Source organism: Myotis davidii, unplaced genomic scaffold (genome assembly GCF_000327345.1).
Source record: "Myotis davidii unplaced genomic scaffold, ASM32734v1 scaffold274, whole genome shotgun sequence".
NCBI classification, from domain to species: domain Eukaryota; kingdom Metazoa; phylum Chordata; class Mammalia; order Chiroptera; family Vespertilionidae; genus Myotis; species Myotis davidii.
This window is the reverse complement of record NW_006285613.1, coordinates 2,307,441-2,322,659: the sequence shown is the minus strand read 5'-3', so window position 1 is coordinate 2,322,659 and position 15,219 is coordinate 2,307,441.

The window sequence follows — 15,219 nt, the reverse complement described above, 5'->3', positions numbered from 1 at the left end:
GCCCCGGCTCCCACTTCACAGCACAAGTGTGATACATGGTGTGACATGTGGGGGCCTGGATAGGAGCGAATGACTAGAGAGGGACCGCAGATGCCCGCCCCCACAACAAAGCTGGTTCTATAACCAACGTGCAATTTCTCCATCAATGTCACTGTTGTTCCGTTCTCGTTAGTCACCCTGGTGTACATTTGCTGCTGCTACTGCACAGGATGTTTTGGGGACTGTTTTGGAATTTCCTTCGGGGACAGTTCACCAACCTCACAAGAAAGTCAGTCATGGCTTGATCACACCTTTTCAACTCAAACCACCATTTTCCAGCTTGATCACTCACACTGCTCACCGGCCAGCTTGGCCTGGCTTTGGCCTGTTGGTAACATCACATCCACCTTCAAAAGATGCTGTCAGGCCCTGACCGGTTTGGCTCAGTGGAGAGTCGACCTGTGGACTGAAGGGTCCCAGGTTCGATTCCGGTCAAGGGCATGTACCTTGGTTGCAGGTACATCCCCAGTAGGGAGTGAGTGTGCAGGAGGCAGCTGATCGATGTTTCTCTCTCATCGATATTTCTAACTCTCTATCCCTCTCCCTTCCTCCCTGTAAAAAAACCAGTACAATATATTTTTTTAAAAGATGCTGTCAGAAAGAGACATCCCGGGAACCATGAGCCCACTGCTAGGAGTCACCAGTAGCTCCTACCGATGGTCCTGTCCGAAGCGGAGCTGGTCTGATAAGCCTCTGGATGTAACCAGCAATTTACAGGGAAGAGAGACCGAGGAACATGCCAAACGAAACCATGGGCCACCAGCCAAGCAGGGCCGTGGAAAACTACAGGACAAACATGTTCTTGACCAAGTAAATTCCAAAGGGAGAGTAACAGAGATTGGGAAATTCATTGAGCCATACGCTTAAGGTTCATATGTCTTTTTTCTACATTTACTTCCATCAAAAATGTTACAGAAAAACAGACCTCAGACATCAACCAATATGTGAACTTTATTCCTACCTTGATTTTAACAAATAAAATAGCACAAAAATTATGCATTAGGAAATTTTAAATGCTATTTGATCATATAATATTAAGAAATTACTACTAATATTTTATGTGGGCTAATATTTTTTCAAGAAGCCTTACCTTTTGGATGAACTGAAATATTTCTGAGTGAAAAAAATGTGATCTCTAGGGTTAGCTTCAAAGTAATCCAAATGGAAAAGGGAAGGAGTAAGGGCCTAGATGAACTGAGATTTGTCCTAAGTTGGTCGTTGTGTGTTATATCATTCTGCCCACTTTTGCATATGTTTGAAATTATCCATAATAAAACGTTTTTCACAAAAAAAGATGGTTTGTCACCACTGAGGACGGGAAATCAAGATGCAATTACAAAAAGAGGGTTTTGAAAGTGTCTCAAGCAGTAGCCGTATCATTGAGATACATGAACAGCGTCGCTAGGTGGATAACTTGAAGGAAACACTTGTTTAGAGGTATACGTGATGGCGTGTCTGATTGTTTCTGAAATAGTTTTATCGGGCAGGTGTCCAAAATCCACAAGAAACTCCTGCGCACCACACTGCACAGGGCATCACACTGGAGAGTAGGGCATGGGGGGGAACGGACAGTGGACTGGGTCACCTTTGGCCGCCACTGACCCAAACCCCAAAGTACAAGTGTCCTGACAAGACGGCGATGTATGTCCCTCTCGCGGGGATGATGTCCAGGACTGGGTGGTGCCTCCATGATCAATGTCAACTCCCCCAAGAGACCAGCAGGGGACTGACCACTGAGGCGGGAGAGCACTGCGGGGCAGGTCCAAGTGGACCTTTCGGGGAGTGGGGTCTCTCAAGGCTGGGGTCTCAGGGCAGCCGCGTTGGTGATGCAGCAGGGTAGGCCTGGTGCGCGCAGCCTTGAATATTTGAGTCTTGATGAGTAAAAACAGCTGTTTGATGAACGGGCTGTTGCCCAAGGGAGCAATCCGTCATCCTGAGAAGAGAAGGGGGTTGTTTGTCAAGATGAGCCAGACATTACTTTTCACGATTTCCTGCAGCAAACAGTGAAGTTATTTATTGGTTTACAGTCTGATCTTCCCGACCAAGCATTTTCTGGGTAAACAGCAGGGCGTGCTGACACAGGAGGCCTACAGCTCAGGCCTGAGGGTTAGGCTGCGGGGCCGCAGGGAGCCCACAACCTCCTCGCCAGGGACAGAGGTTCCCTGAGTCTGGCTGCTTGGCTGTTACCAATGTGTCCTCTGCCTCCAGCCAGCAAGTAGGAGGAAAGAGGAGGAGGAACAAGCATTGTCCTTCCACCGGTGCCCCTTCCTTGGTGTGTGTGTGTGAGCATACGTGTGCATGTGTGTGTGCATGCAGCAGTGTGTGTGTTTGTGTATGCAGTAATGTGTGTTTCAGTAGTGTATGTGATGTGCAGTAGTGTGTGTGCAGTAATATGTGAGTATGTGTGTGAGTGTGCGGCAGTGTGTGTGTGTGAGTGTGCAGTAGTGTGCGTGAGTGCAGCAGTGTGTGTGCAGTAGTGTAAGTGTGCAGTAGTGTGTGTGAGTGTGCAGTAGTGTGTGCAGTAGTGTGAGTGCAGTAATGTGTGTGAGTGCAGTAGTGTAAGTGTGCAGTAGTGTGTGAGTGTGCAGTAGTGTGTGTGAGTGTGCAGTAGTATAAGTATGCAGTAGGGTGAGGTGCAGTAGTGTGTGTGAGTGTGCCGTAGTGTGTGAGTGTGCAGCAGTGTGTGTTCGTGTGTGCAGTAGTGTAAGTATACAGTAGTGAGTGTGAGTGGCAGTAGTGTGTGTGAGTGTGCCGTAGTGTGTGAGTGTGCAGCAGTGTGTGTTCGTGTGTGCAGTAGTGTAAGTATACAGTAGTGAGTGTGAGTGGCAGTAGTGTGTGTGAGTGTGCCGTAGTGTGTGAGTGTGCAGCAGTGTGTGTTCGTGTGTGCAGTAGTGTAAGTATACAGTAGTGAGTGTGAGTGGCAGTAGTGTGTGTGAGTGTGCCGTAGTGTGTGAGTGTGCAGCAGTGTGTGTTCGTGTGTGCAGTAGTGTAAGTATACAGTAGTGAGTGTGAGTGGCAGTAGTGTGTGTGAGTGTGCCGTAGTGTGTGAGTGTGCAGCAGTGTGTGTTCGTGTGTGCAGTAGTGTAAGTATACAGTAGTGAGTGTGAGTGGCAGTAGTGTGTGTGAGTGTGCCGTAGTGTGTGAGTGTGCAGCAGTGTGTGTTCGTGTGTGCAGTAGTGTAAGTATACAGTAGTGAGTGTGAGTGGCAGTAGTGTGTGTGAGTGTGCCGTAGTGTGTGAGTGTGCAGCAGTGTGTGTTCGTGTGTGCAGTAGTGTAAGTATACAGTAGTGAGTGTGAGTGGCAGTAGTGTGTGTGAGTGTGCCGTAGTGTGTGAGTGTGCAGCAGTGTGTGTTCGTGTGTGCAGTAGTGTAAGTATACAGTAGTGAGTGTGAGTGGCAGTAGTGTGTGTGAGTGTGCCGTAGTGTGTGAGTGTGCAGCAGTGTGTGTTCGTGTGTGCAGTAGTGTAAGTATACAGTAGTGAGTGTGAGTGGCAGTAGTGTGTGTGAGTGTGCCGTAGTGTGTGAGTGTGCAGCAGTGTGTGTTCGTGTGTGCAGTAGTGTAAGTATGCAGTAGTGAGTGTGAGTGGCAGTAGTGTGTGTGAGTGTGCCGTAGTGTGTGTGACTCTCCCAGGCCCCTCCCAGCTTTCCTTTGTCAGAGGATTGTCTTTTCATCTCCACGTTATCTGTTGTGAATTCACTGCGTTGGCAGCTCAGCAGCACTCACTCAGCCCCGTAACTCGGAGTGTGGGAAGACACATGGTATAAGAGAACATTTTCGCCCCGGCTGGCATGGTTCAGTGGTTAGAGCATCGACCTACGCACCAGGGGGTTGCAGGTTCAATTCCCAGTCAAGGGCAAGTCCTGGGTTGCAGGTCTGATCCCGGCCTCCCTCCCAGGGTGTCCTCTGTCGGGGACGGTGCTAGTGCCCAGGCGTGCCCGGCGGCTGCCCTCAGGACATTCACTGGGGTGCACTGCTCTCAGAAATCAGCCGCCTCTCTAACGAAAAACCAAGAGCCTGAAGGACCTTGTCCACACCCGCAAGGACACAGGCACACCTCTGAACTTGACCTGGCAGGGAGAGGGGGCCTTTCACCCCCCAGGCTCAGGAAGACCCACACTGACGTGCTAATGTCCTGGGGCCGCCATAACAAACTGCAGGAACTGGACAGCTTAACAAAGAAATGGGTTCTCTCCCTAGCCAGTTGGCTCAGTGGATAGAGCCTTGGCCTGTGGACGGAAGGGTCCCAGATTAATTCTGGTCAGGGCACATGCTCGGGTGGCAGGCTTGATCCCCAGTAGGAGCGTGCAAGAGGCAGCCAATCAATGATTCATGTTTCTCCACTGAGCCAAACCAGTTTTGGCTAAAAATATTTTTTTTAAAAAAAGAAAAAGAAAAAAGAAATGGGTTCTCTCCCAGGTCTGGAGGCCAGAGGTTCTAGAGGTGAAGTCCACGTGTGGGCAGGGCCACGCTCCCTCCTGAGGCTCGAGGGGAGGGTCCTTCCTGCCTCTCCAGCTTCTGGGGGCTCCAGGCATCCCTTGCCTCAGGCTGCATCTCTCCAGCAGGAGCAGGTGCGGTGGTGAGAGCCCCTCACCCACAAGCACAGAGCCGTGCAGAATGCCCAGGTGGTGCCCCGCCGGCCGGCCGGGCGGAGCAGCCGATACATGCAGGTGCCCACACCCTCGGACACCCTGCTGAGCAGACTACCAGGACCGGAGCTGGCCTGAGACGTTTCCATATGGCCCCTGCGGAAAGGGTGCACTGGCTTGACTCATACATTCTTTAAATAGCAAGTGGCAATAACCCCAATGACTCTTTAATGGTCCATTTACGCTCTCATCCGCTCATTGTTCTGGAATTTAGAATAATGCCTGGCACATGACCTCACGGAGGGAAGAACCCCGCAGCCTCGAAAGCCAGGGGTCCAGCCCAAGTCACTCCAGCTCATTAAGTTAGAGACACCCTGAACTCGGAGAAAACCATCAAGTGGGGCTTTTCTTTCTTGTCTTTAAATCCACGTGTGGTTCTGTCCTAGCAGCACAGACGGCTGCGAAGGCAGCACTTAAGTTTGAGCCGCGACAGCTTAAGAAATGACCTTCTTCCCGGCCGGCGTGGCTCAGGGGCTGAGCATCGCCGATGAACCAGGAGCTCACAGTTTGATTCCCGGTCGGGGCACAGGCCTGGGTTGCAGGCTCGATCCCCAGTGTGGGGCACGCGGGAGGCAGCCAGTTCACGATTCACTCCCATCGTCGATGTTTCTATCTCCCTCTCCCTCTCCCTTCCTCTCTGAAATCAATAAAAATTTATTTAAAAAAAAATAAAGGACTTTCTTGGCCAAGAAGGAAGACGGGGTCATGGCCTGGCTCCTAGGACCCGTGACAGACAGCCCTGACGACGTGTGGGCCCCACGGCTGCCCGGTGAGACCCGTTGGGCTCCCGATGTCCCCAGCGATAAAGCCATATCCTGCGGCAGAAATGGGGCAGGGTTTGCTCCTGCTTGGCCACATTTCCCATTAGGAGCAGGAAGTTTTCATGAATGGAGGAGCCGTGGGGCCCACACGTGGGACCCAGCTCCCATCAAAGCCCTCACCTGAGGTTCTAACCACATGGGGTAATTTTTTAAGCTTTAAATTATAAAATAATATACGCCATAGCAGACTGTCTGCGTGGCATCATCCTTCCCAGGGCCCCGACTTTGTTCAGGCGCCCACATGCCGGGGAGGGGGGGGAATTAGGGGGAGGCTCCACACAGCCCGCCCCGCCCCAGCTTTGGCCGGTGGCCGGGGGAGTCTAAGGCATTCCTTCTCCCAGGCTCAGACTTAGGAGCGGCCAGGAGACCCACAGGGGCTTCTAGAGGGTTCTGCACTCTGAAAAAGTGAGACCCCGAAGAAGGAGGCACCATTTCTGTGTCTGAACGCGGCAGTGCCCACTCTGGCTCCGGGACTGTGGCATGTGGGCGCCCACGAGGGGACCAGGCGTCCACGGGGGGTGCTGGGGCCCAGGCAGGAGAGCGGGACGGAGGAGAGTGGGCCTTTAGTGGCATCTCCGACCCGCCACACCTGGGACCTCCTTCGCGGGCCTTCCCGTCACCTGCACTCACGTCCCCGTTGTGTAATCCAGTTTGAGGAAGGACTGTCTGTTCCCTGTGGCTGAGGGCAACCTGGGCACGCGCCACCTCTGAGAGGCGGCAATGCAGGAACGCGGAGCACCCGGAAAGAAGAAATCCCTCTAATCCCCTCGTCCAGCAGTAACCACAGCCTGGTCTGCTGCTTTTCCGTCCCTTTTAAGCCTCTGCCGGGGTGGTGCTAAGTGTGACAGACAATGACTCAAGGGATACACCACAACGATTCGAGCGGCACCCTGCACGCATGTGGAGTAGACGGCCCCTGGGACCCATCCCCGCAGCCCGGCCTCCATGCGCCTGCTCACCTGGTCCGGAAACTGCCCGCTGTCCCGCTGTTTTCTGCCACGTGGGCTGTTCCTGACCGACCGGCCCCATGACCTCTCAGCCCACAGACAGGGAAACCGCGGTGTGGCTCAGGCCCGCCAGACGCCTGGGCTCCGAGGAGGGAAGCCAGGGGGCTGGGGGAAGGTCTCCACTCCTGCTGCCAGCAGGGCCGAGAGTGCCAAGGGCAGAGCTGCTGGGCCTGGAGCGCAAGGTCTCTGGGTTTGAATTCCTGATTCCCCGCTGAGGCCTGTGCGGGCTCGGGCAGGTCCCCTACCATTCTATTAGGTGTGCCAGTTACTAATGCGGAGTTTGTCATCAAAGAAAACACCATCATTTCAAGAGAAACATCTAAAGTGCTTTATTCAAAGTCATGTCCGTCACTAGCTACACATTTCCCCATCTTTCAGGTAATTTGTGGAGACCGTCCCAATAGAACTTTTCTATTTTGAGGCAGACCATTCAGAGACCCAATTTTCCACTCTTCGTGCGTGTTGAAGTGCTGCTCAGAGAGTGTGTGTGCCCTCGATCGGAACAAGTGGGAATCTGAAGGAGCCAGGGCTGGTGAACACGGCGGGTGGGTTCATTCTTCCCCGGCAAGATCTTTTCACGTGTCTTTAACTGGTTTTGAAGTGCGTGATGGTGCGTCATCATGAAGCAAAATTACTTTGCCGTGTCTTCTGGCCCATTCTGGTGGTTTTACGATCAAAGCATGGTTCAAATTGACCTGGACGTTCTTTATCTTTCACATAGAAATCATCACTTTTAAAGTGTTTAATCCAGCGTTCACAAGGATCTTGAGATGAAGCACGTTCACCATAAGCTTCCCGAAGGATACGATCACTTTCAGCAGCACTTTTCTTCAAAATAATGAATTAAAACTTCCTGCAAATGCTCTTTTTTTGGCATGAAAAATATCTATGATATTAACACCTTCAGAAAATTTGACATATGATGTTTTGAAGCTTGTTGTCAATACAACAAAACAGCTTACATATCAAATCGCATCTATGTCAACTCCATCTAGGGGAAAAATCCACATTATTAGCCGGTACACCTGGCAAGCCTCGCCTCCTCCGTGAAGTGGGAAGAAAGACGGCTAACGGAGTTGCTGTGAGGGTTACAGATAATGCACCTGGTAGGACCCACAAATGGTCATTGTTCTTCAAAATACTCGCCAGCTTCCCCCATCGCTGTCTGGACCCTTGTGCCACTTCCTGGCACCCTGCCCCCTGCTGTCCTGCTCCCTCATATCAGCCAGGCGTCTTAGCTGCAGACAGTGGGACCCACTGGAGCGAGCTGGTGCCGGGGGGAGGGGAGACAGAGAGCTCACGGATGCGGACCCTGGCCAGGCTTCCAGGAACTGGGACGGAACTGGCTCCGGGGGACCTGCCACCTCACCAGGACCGGGAAGCTGCCAGGTCAGTGGCCGCCTCGGCTCCCGCCTCCAGACCCAGCTCCCTCGGGCATAATCCACGCTGACAAACGGCGCCCTGCTCCTGCGTCTGCCTCAGGGAGTCCGTTCCATGTCGGGCCCCTGCAGGAGCGTGGGATTCGCTGAATCTACATCGCACATCTGACCCCGCAGGCCTTCTGCTTCCAGGGGGGAAAGGGGACATCCGCGATCTGGAATCCTGATTACACCCAGAGTTGGGGGAGAAGGGGCGAAACCTGTGGGCAGCCCCGGTGTGTGGACAGGGTGGCAGGCAGGTGTGCAGGCAGAAGGTGCGTCCCTCAGTCCTGGCCCAGAGGACAGAGGGGAGTGTGACACGCTCCGGTGACCGCCTCGCCGGGCTCAGAGGGCGGCAAAGCAAGGCAATGCGCCCGCCACCCATCCTAGGGGCACATGGGAGGTGTGTCCTTCATATCTGACTTTTAAGAAGATGCTTGGGATGGGGTTCAGGGCACGCTCCCCCCAATTATGGCACCGGCATGCTGAGTACTCGGTTGAAGGAGCCTGACCACAGCAGAGGCAGGAAGCCCACTCTAACCCCCACTCCCTCCGCTGAAACCGGCCACAAACCCCTCCAGGGAGCGGTGCCCACCCGGCACCCCCAGAAAGAAGCATCCTCATTTCTGAAGACAGCGGGACGGAGAACCCACACAGGCCTTGCTCGGTTTCCCGTTGGCTGCGTGGACTCTCTCTCCCCCTCCCTCTCCCCCTCCTCGGCCACAGGAAAGCACTCAGCTAACTGCTCCTCCGGCCACCTCCTCCTCAGGAAGGCTCCCGGCACGGGACTCGGTTACATCATCTGGCTGTCTGCCTCCTGCGCATGTCCTTGTCAGGGTAACTTTCAGGTCCAGCCAGGGCCCCGAGCAGGCAGAGGGAAACCTGTCCTCCCGGGCGTGTCCCTCTCACCTCTGGATGGAATCTTGAGCAGCCGGAGCAGCGCAATAAGCTAGCGACATTGTTTCGGGTGCAGGAAAGGGAGACACTGTCAGGAAGGGCCGCAGCCTGGGAAGGTGCCCTGGGAAGGTGCCCCTGCTTTTCTAAGCTGCTGCCTGTTTGCCCCGCGGGAGCCGAACGCATCTGCACAGGCTGCGGTTTGGCTCACAGTCCCAGCCTTTGGCTGAAGGGAGAGTCGGGTCCGGGGTCACACGCATCCTAGACGCGGAACTAGAGCGCGAGGCCCGCTCCTGCGGAGGAGACGCCAATGCCCTGGGTTGCAGGTGCCCTGGCCGTCACTGCGCTCGCGACTCCGACTCCGTGGACACTTGCTGTGCTGACACTTTATGCGGAGGCAGATACAAGCCCTCGCCCGCGCTTGGTTGGTTAGAGCATCGTTTCTATACACCAAGGTCGCAGGTTCGATCTCAGGTCAGGGCACATACCATGAATGCAGAAATAAGTGAACAACCAATCAGTGTTTCCCTCTCTCTGTGTGCCCTCTTTAAAATCAATAAAAAGCTGTACGTTAAAACAAACAAAAAGGACAGATACACGGTGCTTCTTGCCCCACCGGAGAGCAGGTGTCCTTGCCAGCACCCGGCCGCTCTCTCGGGGACACCGGCCCCGCTGCAGCGTTTCCTGGATCATCTGGGAGCGGATGCCGCCCGTGCCGGCTTTGCTGTAGGGCCCACAGGGGAGGCAGGGCCGGGATTCGCCCAGAGCCCCTCCGGACGGTGGCCGCGGGATCTTCCCCGTGGCTACGTGCAAAGGCTCATTTTCCTGGATGCTCAGCGGCCCCTGGGACCCACTGAGGAAGGCGCAGAGCCGGCTGCCCGCGCCGGAGGTGGCGGTGGTTACTGGAAGGCACCACGCTTCCCGCTGCCCCGGGACCGCCTGCCCGTCAGGACGTTCCCTGCGGAGGAGACAGGACGCTGCTGGGGCGGGCGGCAGCTGAGTTCTAAGTATAGCGGCCCCTTCCCGAGCGGAGCGCCCGCACGCACCTTAGAACAAAGGCGGGAAGGCGGCGTCACTGTATCCTCCGCCCGGCCGGCTCCCTGGGTGAAGGGACCCCTGCACCGCGGCCCCTTCCCTCCCTCTGGCCGCGGAGGCGCCCAGGCCGGTTATGTAACAGGAAGGTGTGGGCTCGAAGGGCAGTCCCACAGGAGACGTCTACGGCCTCATTCCTGAGTCACATTCCTTCCCTTCCCTCCTGCCTCCCTTGTAATTACGGCAACAGACGCGCCCGGGAGTTTCGGTTTATGCCTGTTGGGTCGGTGCTTGTTAATAAAGCCCTTTTCACCCTCAGGACGGGGCGGCTGGGTGATGAATTCCACCGTCTCTGTTTGAACCTGGAGGACACGGAGGGGGACAGCCTGCTGGAGGTGCAGACCGAGAGGTGCCGTGTCCAAGGGGGAAGGGGTAGGGAGGGCCCTGCCCACACCCCCGAAGGAGCGGTCTGCTGTGCACCCTCCGGGCTCCGGGCACCGGTGGTTGGCCCGCCAGGCGGACCTGTCGGCCTGCTCAGGGTGCCGGGGCTCATAGAGTCCCACCCTCCTGCATCGTGGGCCCTCAAGCTGACCGATCCTCCAAACCCCGGGCCTTCGGGTCATGGGTTCAAGAGAACATCCCTGCCCCGTGCGGGGCCTCCCCATCTGCCAGGCGGGCTCTTTTCAGGGTCCTCTCACCGCACTAGGCCCGTTGTAAGGCCTGTTGTAAGGGCCATTCTAATGATGGGGGTGGAAAGGGAGGACGGGGCGTGGTCTTGAGTCTCAAAGATCTAATGTCCCAAATCAAACCCTCCCCACCCACCCCAGACCCGCGGTAACCAGGGGCTTTCGGAATCCCTCAGTCCTGCTGCATGTTCCTTCTGCGGAGATGGGGGGCCCCACGGGCTGGGTCTCATCTGTTTGTATGTTTTTGGGGGGCTGGGTTCCCTGAGCCGCTGGGTGACAGGCCCTCTCCAGGGGAAGCGCTCACTGGGCTTGCGGAGCAAGGCTGCTCCGTAACTCATCCGCTCGCGGATCACCACTCGGCTGTCTAAACTGTCCTCCAGCGGCGAGAAGGGCTTACCGGGGCTTTTTCAAAGGCCAACCTTTTGTCAAGATGCTGGTGGGGTTTCTGCACGTACCCCCAAAAGTGCCTCTGCACACAGATTCCGTCGGCAGCATTTACTGCAGAGAACAAAGACGGGAAGCTGTAGGGTGACGGCATTCAACAGACGCCGAGGTAACCATTAGGGGATGAAGCATGCTTCCGATTTTATTTGTAAAGACGGGGTGCTGGCCAGGAATCACTCCAAAACCCCCCACGCACAGCCCGCGCCACTCACATCCACGGCGGGGGGCGCAGGCTCTCAGCTCCTGAGGGTCCTGCGAGGCGGCTGCGGAAACGCCCGGAACGCCAGGGTGGTTAGAACGCGCTGTTACTGACAAAGACGTCTCTTCAAATTCTAAGTCAAAACCCTGACTGGTTAGCAAATGTGTGGCTGTGCCGGGTCTCAGACGTGTGAACACCGTGTGGGGCAGTGATAAAAAATGAGACTTCAACGATCCTGGGCCCGGGAGCCTCGGGCTGAAAACCAGGCCCATCCTGCCGCCACCCGAGGACTCGCTGTCCTGGGCACGCGCCTCTCCCCCTGTTGCCTCTAGAACTTCGAGCCTCTTCCACTTGGAAGGCCTTCATCCCCGTCTCCATCTCTGAAGCCTCCCCCCCACCCCCTGTGAAGTGGGACTGATGAAAGGTCAGTGAGGGTCCCGTCCCCGGGTCCCGGGGCCAGGGTTTGCCCACATCAGTACGTTCCCGTGCGTCTGCGTGGTGCGGCTCCCTGCACCCCAACTCCCCCAGCAGAGAGCTCCCAAGGCAGTGGTTCTCAACCTTCCTAATGCCGCAACCCTTTAATACGGTTCCTCATGCTGCTGTGGTGACCCCCAATGTCATTGTTACAAATTGAACATAATGAAAGCACAGTGATTCATCACAAAAACAATATGCAATTGTATATGTGTTTTCCGATGGTCTTAGGCGACCACAGGTTGAGAACCGCTGCCCCAAGGCACCGTCCATCCATGAGAGCTGTCATGGGGTTTAAATCATGGGAGTCAGAACTTCATTCCTCTCTGTGACTGTTCCCGCCCCCACCGAGCTGCCCTTCAGCCCGAGGAAGAGGTGTCAGCCCCAGAGTCTGTGCTGCTGCCAAGGACGCGCAGATCCTTGGAAAGGTCTCCCGTGAACTCCCCGCTAGGATCTTGTTCCTTCTGACTGAGGAAACAAGGGCTGATTTTTCTGGGTTTCCAGAAGAGAACGCGCTGCTTTGGTTGCAATGACAGACAGGGTCACCAGAGTGGACAATGCCCCTTTTCTTAGAGGGGGGCGCCCTCAGTGAAGGATGGTAGCCCCCCTGCACACCATCCTGCAGCGAGAAGGCCCAAGACCCCTCCATGACACCCACACACAGCGAACCAGGGTCTGATCCCCCAAAGAGCCTGAAGCAACGGGGTCACTGATGACACCCCCTGGCCCGAATGCAGCTGCCCAGAGCCAACCAGGCACTGGGCGCTCTGAGACCACACGGCTGTGGAGACACCCTGCCTGCCATTCCCCGGGGAAAACACCCACGTTCGCGTTTACCAGCTTATTTGTAACCAGTGGACGTCAGACGCAGGAAGGAGCCGGGAGGGGGCAGTTTTCTCACGTGAGTGACTAACACAGACTACCACAGGCAAAGCAGGAAAGCCGCTCTGCACCGAGCTGATGGCTGGGCCTCCGGGAGCTGCAGGGACTCCCGGGGTCTGAGTGCGAGCCTGACCCCTGAATTCCCAGGCGGGCTCGTGGGGTGCTGGGACAGCCTCACTCGCCACAGATGTTCAGGCAGCCCCAACACTTGCATCTCCTTCCTGCGAGTCACCTGCACCCACAGTGAGCAGCCAGGGGCCTCTTTGGGGACCAGGTGGCTTGTGCGGGGAGCAGCCCAGGCCTGGGAGGAGGAGGTTGTTTACAGTGGTGTCAGGGGCAACCGGGGCCTAAAGTAAAAATCCAGTAAGAAGACTGTGTCTCCGGTTTCTCGGTCGCCCTCCTAGGACGCACGGGGCCTTACAGATCTTCATTCTTGAATTGTTGTTTGTCCCAAACAGTGACCACCTCGGCCCCGGCAGTGTCAGGGCTGGGCGAGCGGGAACACTCAGGACTTTCTCCTTCCACCTCATTATCCAACCTGTGACCCAGAAAGCGCCCCGGAGTGGGGCTGGAGGGGAAGGCGAAGGGGCAGAGCGAGCAGCTGGTGCCAGCCTCACACGCTGTGGTCCTGCGGGCAGGGGCGGCGCGGCCGCTCAAGGACACGGGGAGGTGACCAGGAAACCCCACGGGGACAAGGAACGGGAAGGTATCCCTGGCAAGTCGCCCATATTCCGTTCCCACACATAATCCGTTTGTTTCACATATTTTTGAAATTCCGAAGCAAAGGATCCTGCTATTGCAATATTTAAACCTCAAAGTGTGATGCAAACAAAGTTTAAGCAGAAAAGCCGTCTTTCTGGACGAGAAGGTCACGTGCATGTCTGGAGGGAGGTCTCCGAGGGCCAGGACCACAGGTGGCGATTGCTCAAGGCCCCATCCCCTGGGTGACACGCCTCGGAAAGACACCATCCGTACAGACAACTGCGCTTTAGTTCTTGTCATCTCAAAGGCGGTATGTGTATTCCCACGACAACTTCAGGGGTCTCTGGGGCCTTCACTTGGGGGGCGGCCTACAGTCCTTCGCTGAGGCTGCCCCCATCTAAGGGACACTGTCCCCTCTGGTGACCCTGTCTGTCGTTGCAACCAAAGCAACGCGTTCTCTTCTTGAAACCCAGAAAATGCAGGTAAGAAAACAGGGGTGGGGGGGATGATCCCTACACTTAGAAATTCAACTTCTTTACTTTCCATTGTGGCCCCCACCTCCGATACTGGAACCTACAAGAACGTTGGGTTACATGACAGAGGAATTAAGGCTGCAGATGGAATCCAGGGAGCTAATCAGATGACCTTAATTAGGGAGAGATTAGCCTGGGTAGCCCAAGTGGCCCGGTCACCCCAGGGTCTTGCCCACACCGGGATTGCAGCTCAGTGAGAGGGGGCCTCGAACTATGAAGTCATATTCCTGTGTCCTTCTCGGCCACTCAGCGCGTGGTATTTTGTTACAGCAGCCACAGGAAACGAATCCAATTCTTTTAGTTCTTTTTCTTTGCATACATGTTTTCACCCAAAATCCGGGACCACGCTGTATGTAACATTTTGAATAATCTCTTATAAGGCATAGCATCCAAGCGGGAAATCACAAATCCTCAGCACACGGCTGAACTAGCTCAGAGACCACAGCTCCAACCAAGCACGAACTCTTACACAGCGGCCCGGCCCCAGCCCCAGCCCCGGGGACCCTTACCCTAGTCCCAGCCCCTCCCTCCCCGAAGGCAACCTCTCTTGACATCTGCATCCTAGCCTAGTTTTCCTGTTCGTGAACTTCGTAACTAGAATCACACATGCACACAATGTTTTTTATTGAGGAAATATTTACACAGCGAAAAGCACGTGTTAGGTCTGTTTTTCACATACACAAGCAGACACCCACGTCCACCCTGTGGATGGATTAAGATAAGGACCTGTTGCCTAGCAGCCAGTGTGGCTCAGTGGTTGAGCATCAACCTATAAAACCAGGAGGTCAAGGTTCCATTCCTGGTCAGGGGACAGGCCGGGGTTTCTCTGTAAAAAACCAATAATATATATATATATATACAATAAAAGATAAGGACCTGTTCCAAAAGCCCCCACCCCTGCCAGCCCACGTCCCAGGCCCCCATAACCAGGATCCTGAGCCGCACACGGCATTGCTGCTGCCCGATCTTAGACTCTGTGTAAATGAAACCACACAGTCCGTGACACCTGCTTCCCCTCCTCCTCAGCCCTGCCCACTGCGCCTCGGTCACTGACCTCCCCTTTTGGCCTCTGGGTGCTTCCAGTTTGGGCTAAGTTTGAGAATTAAATCTCTTTCACTCCGAGAGGGTGTAGGTCTGCCTCCGGCTCCTCCCACTGTCCTCACACCGGCCACTTCCGTAACTGGTTGTGCAAGGCCAGGCCCTGCTGGGAAACTGAGGACTGTCCCCCGCCCCCTCCCCAAGACGGCTGTCTTCTCAGTCCCACGACGCAGGCCACTTCCTCCCCTGCAGCCGGGCCACCAAGGGCACTTCCTCTCGGAGCTCAGTCAGGGTCCGAGGGCTGCAGGGACCGGGCTTCCTGTTCTCATGCAGGAACTGTCCTCTGGTGCTCCTTGGAAGACAAAGAATGTTCCTCAGTGAGCACCCAGGCAACAAGGCCCCTC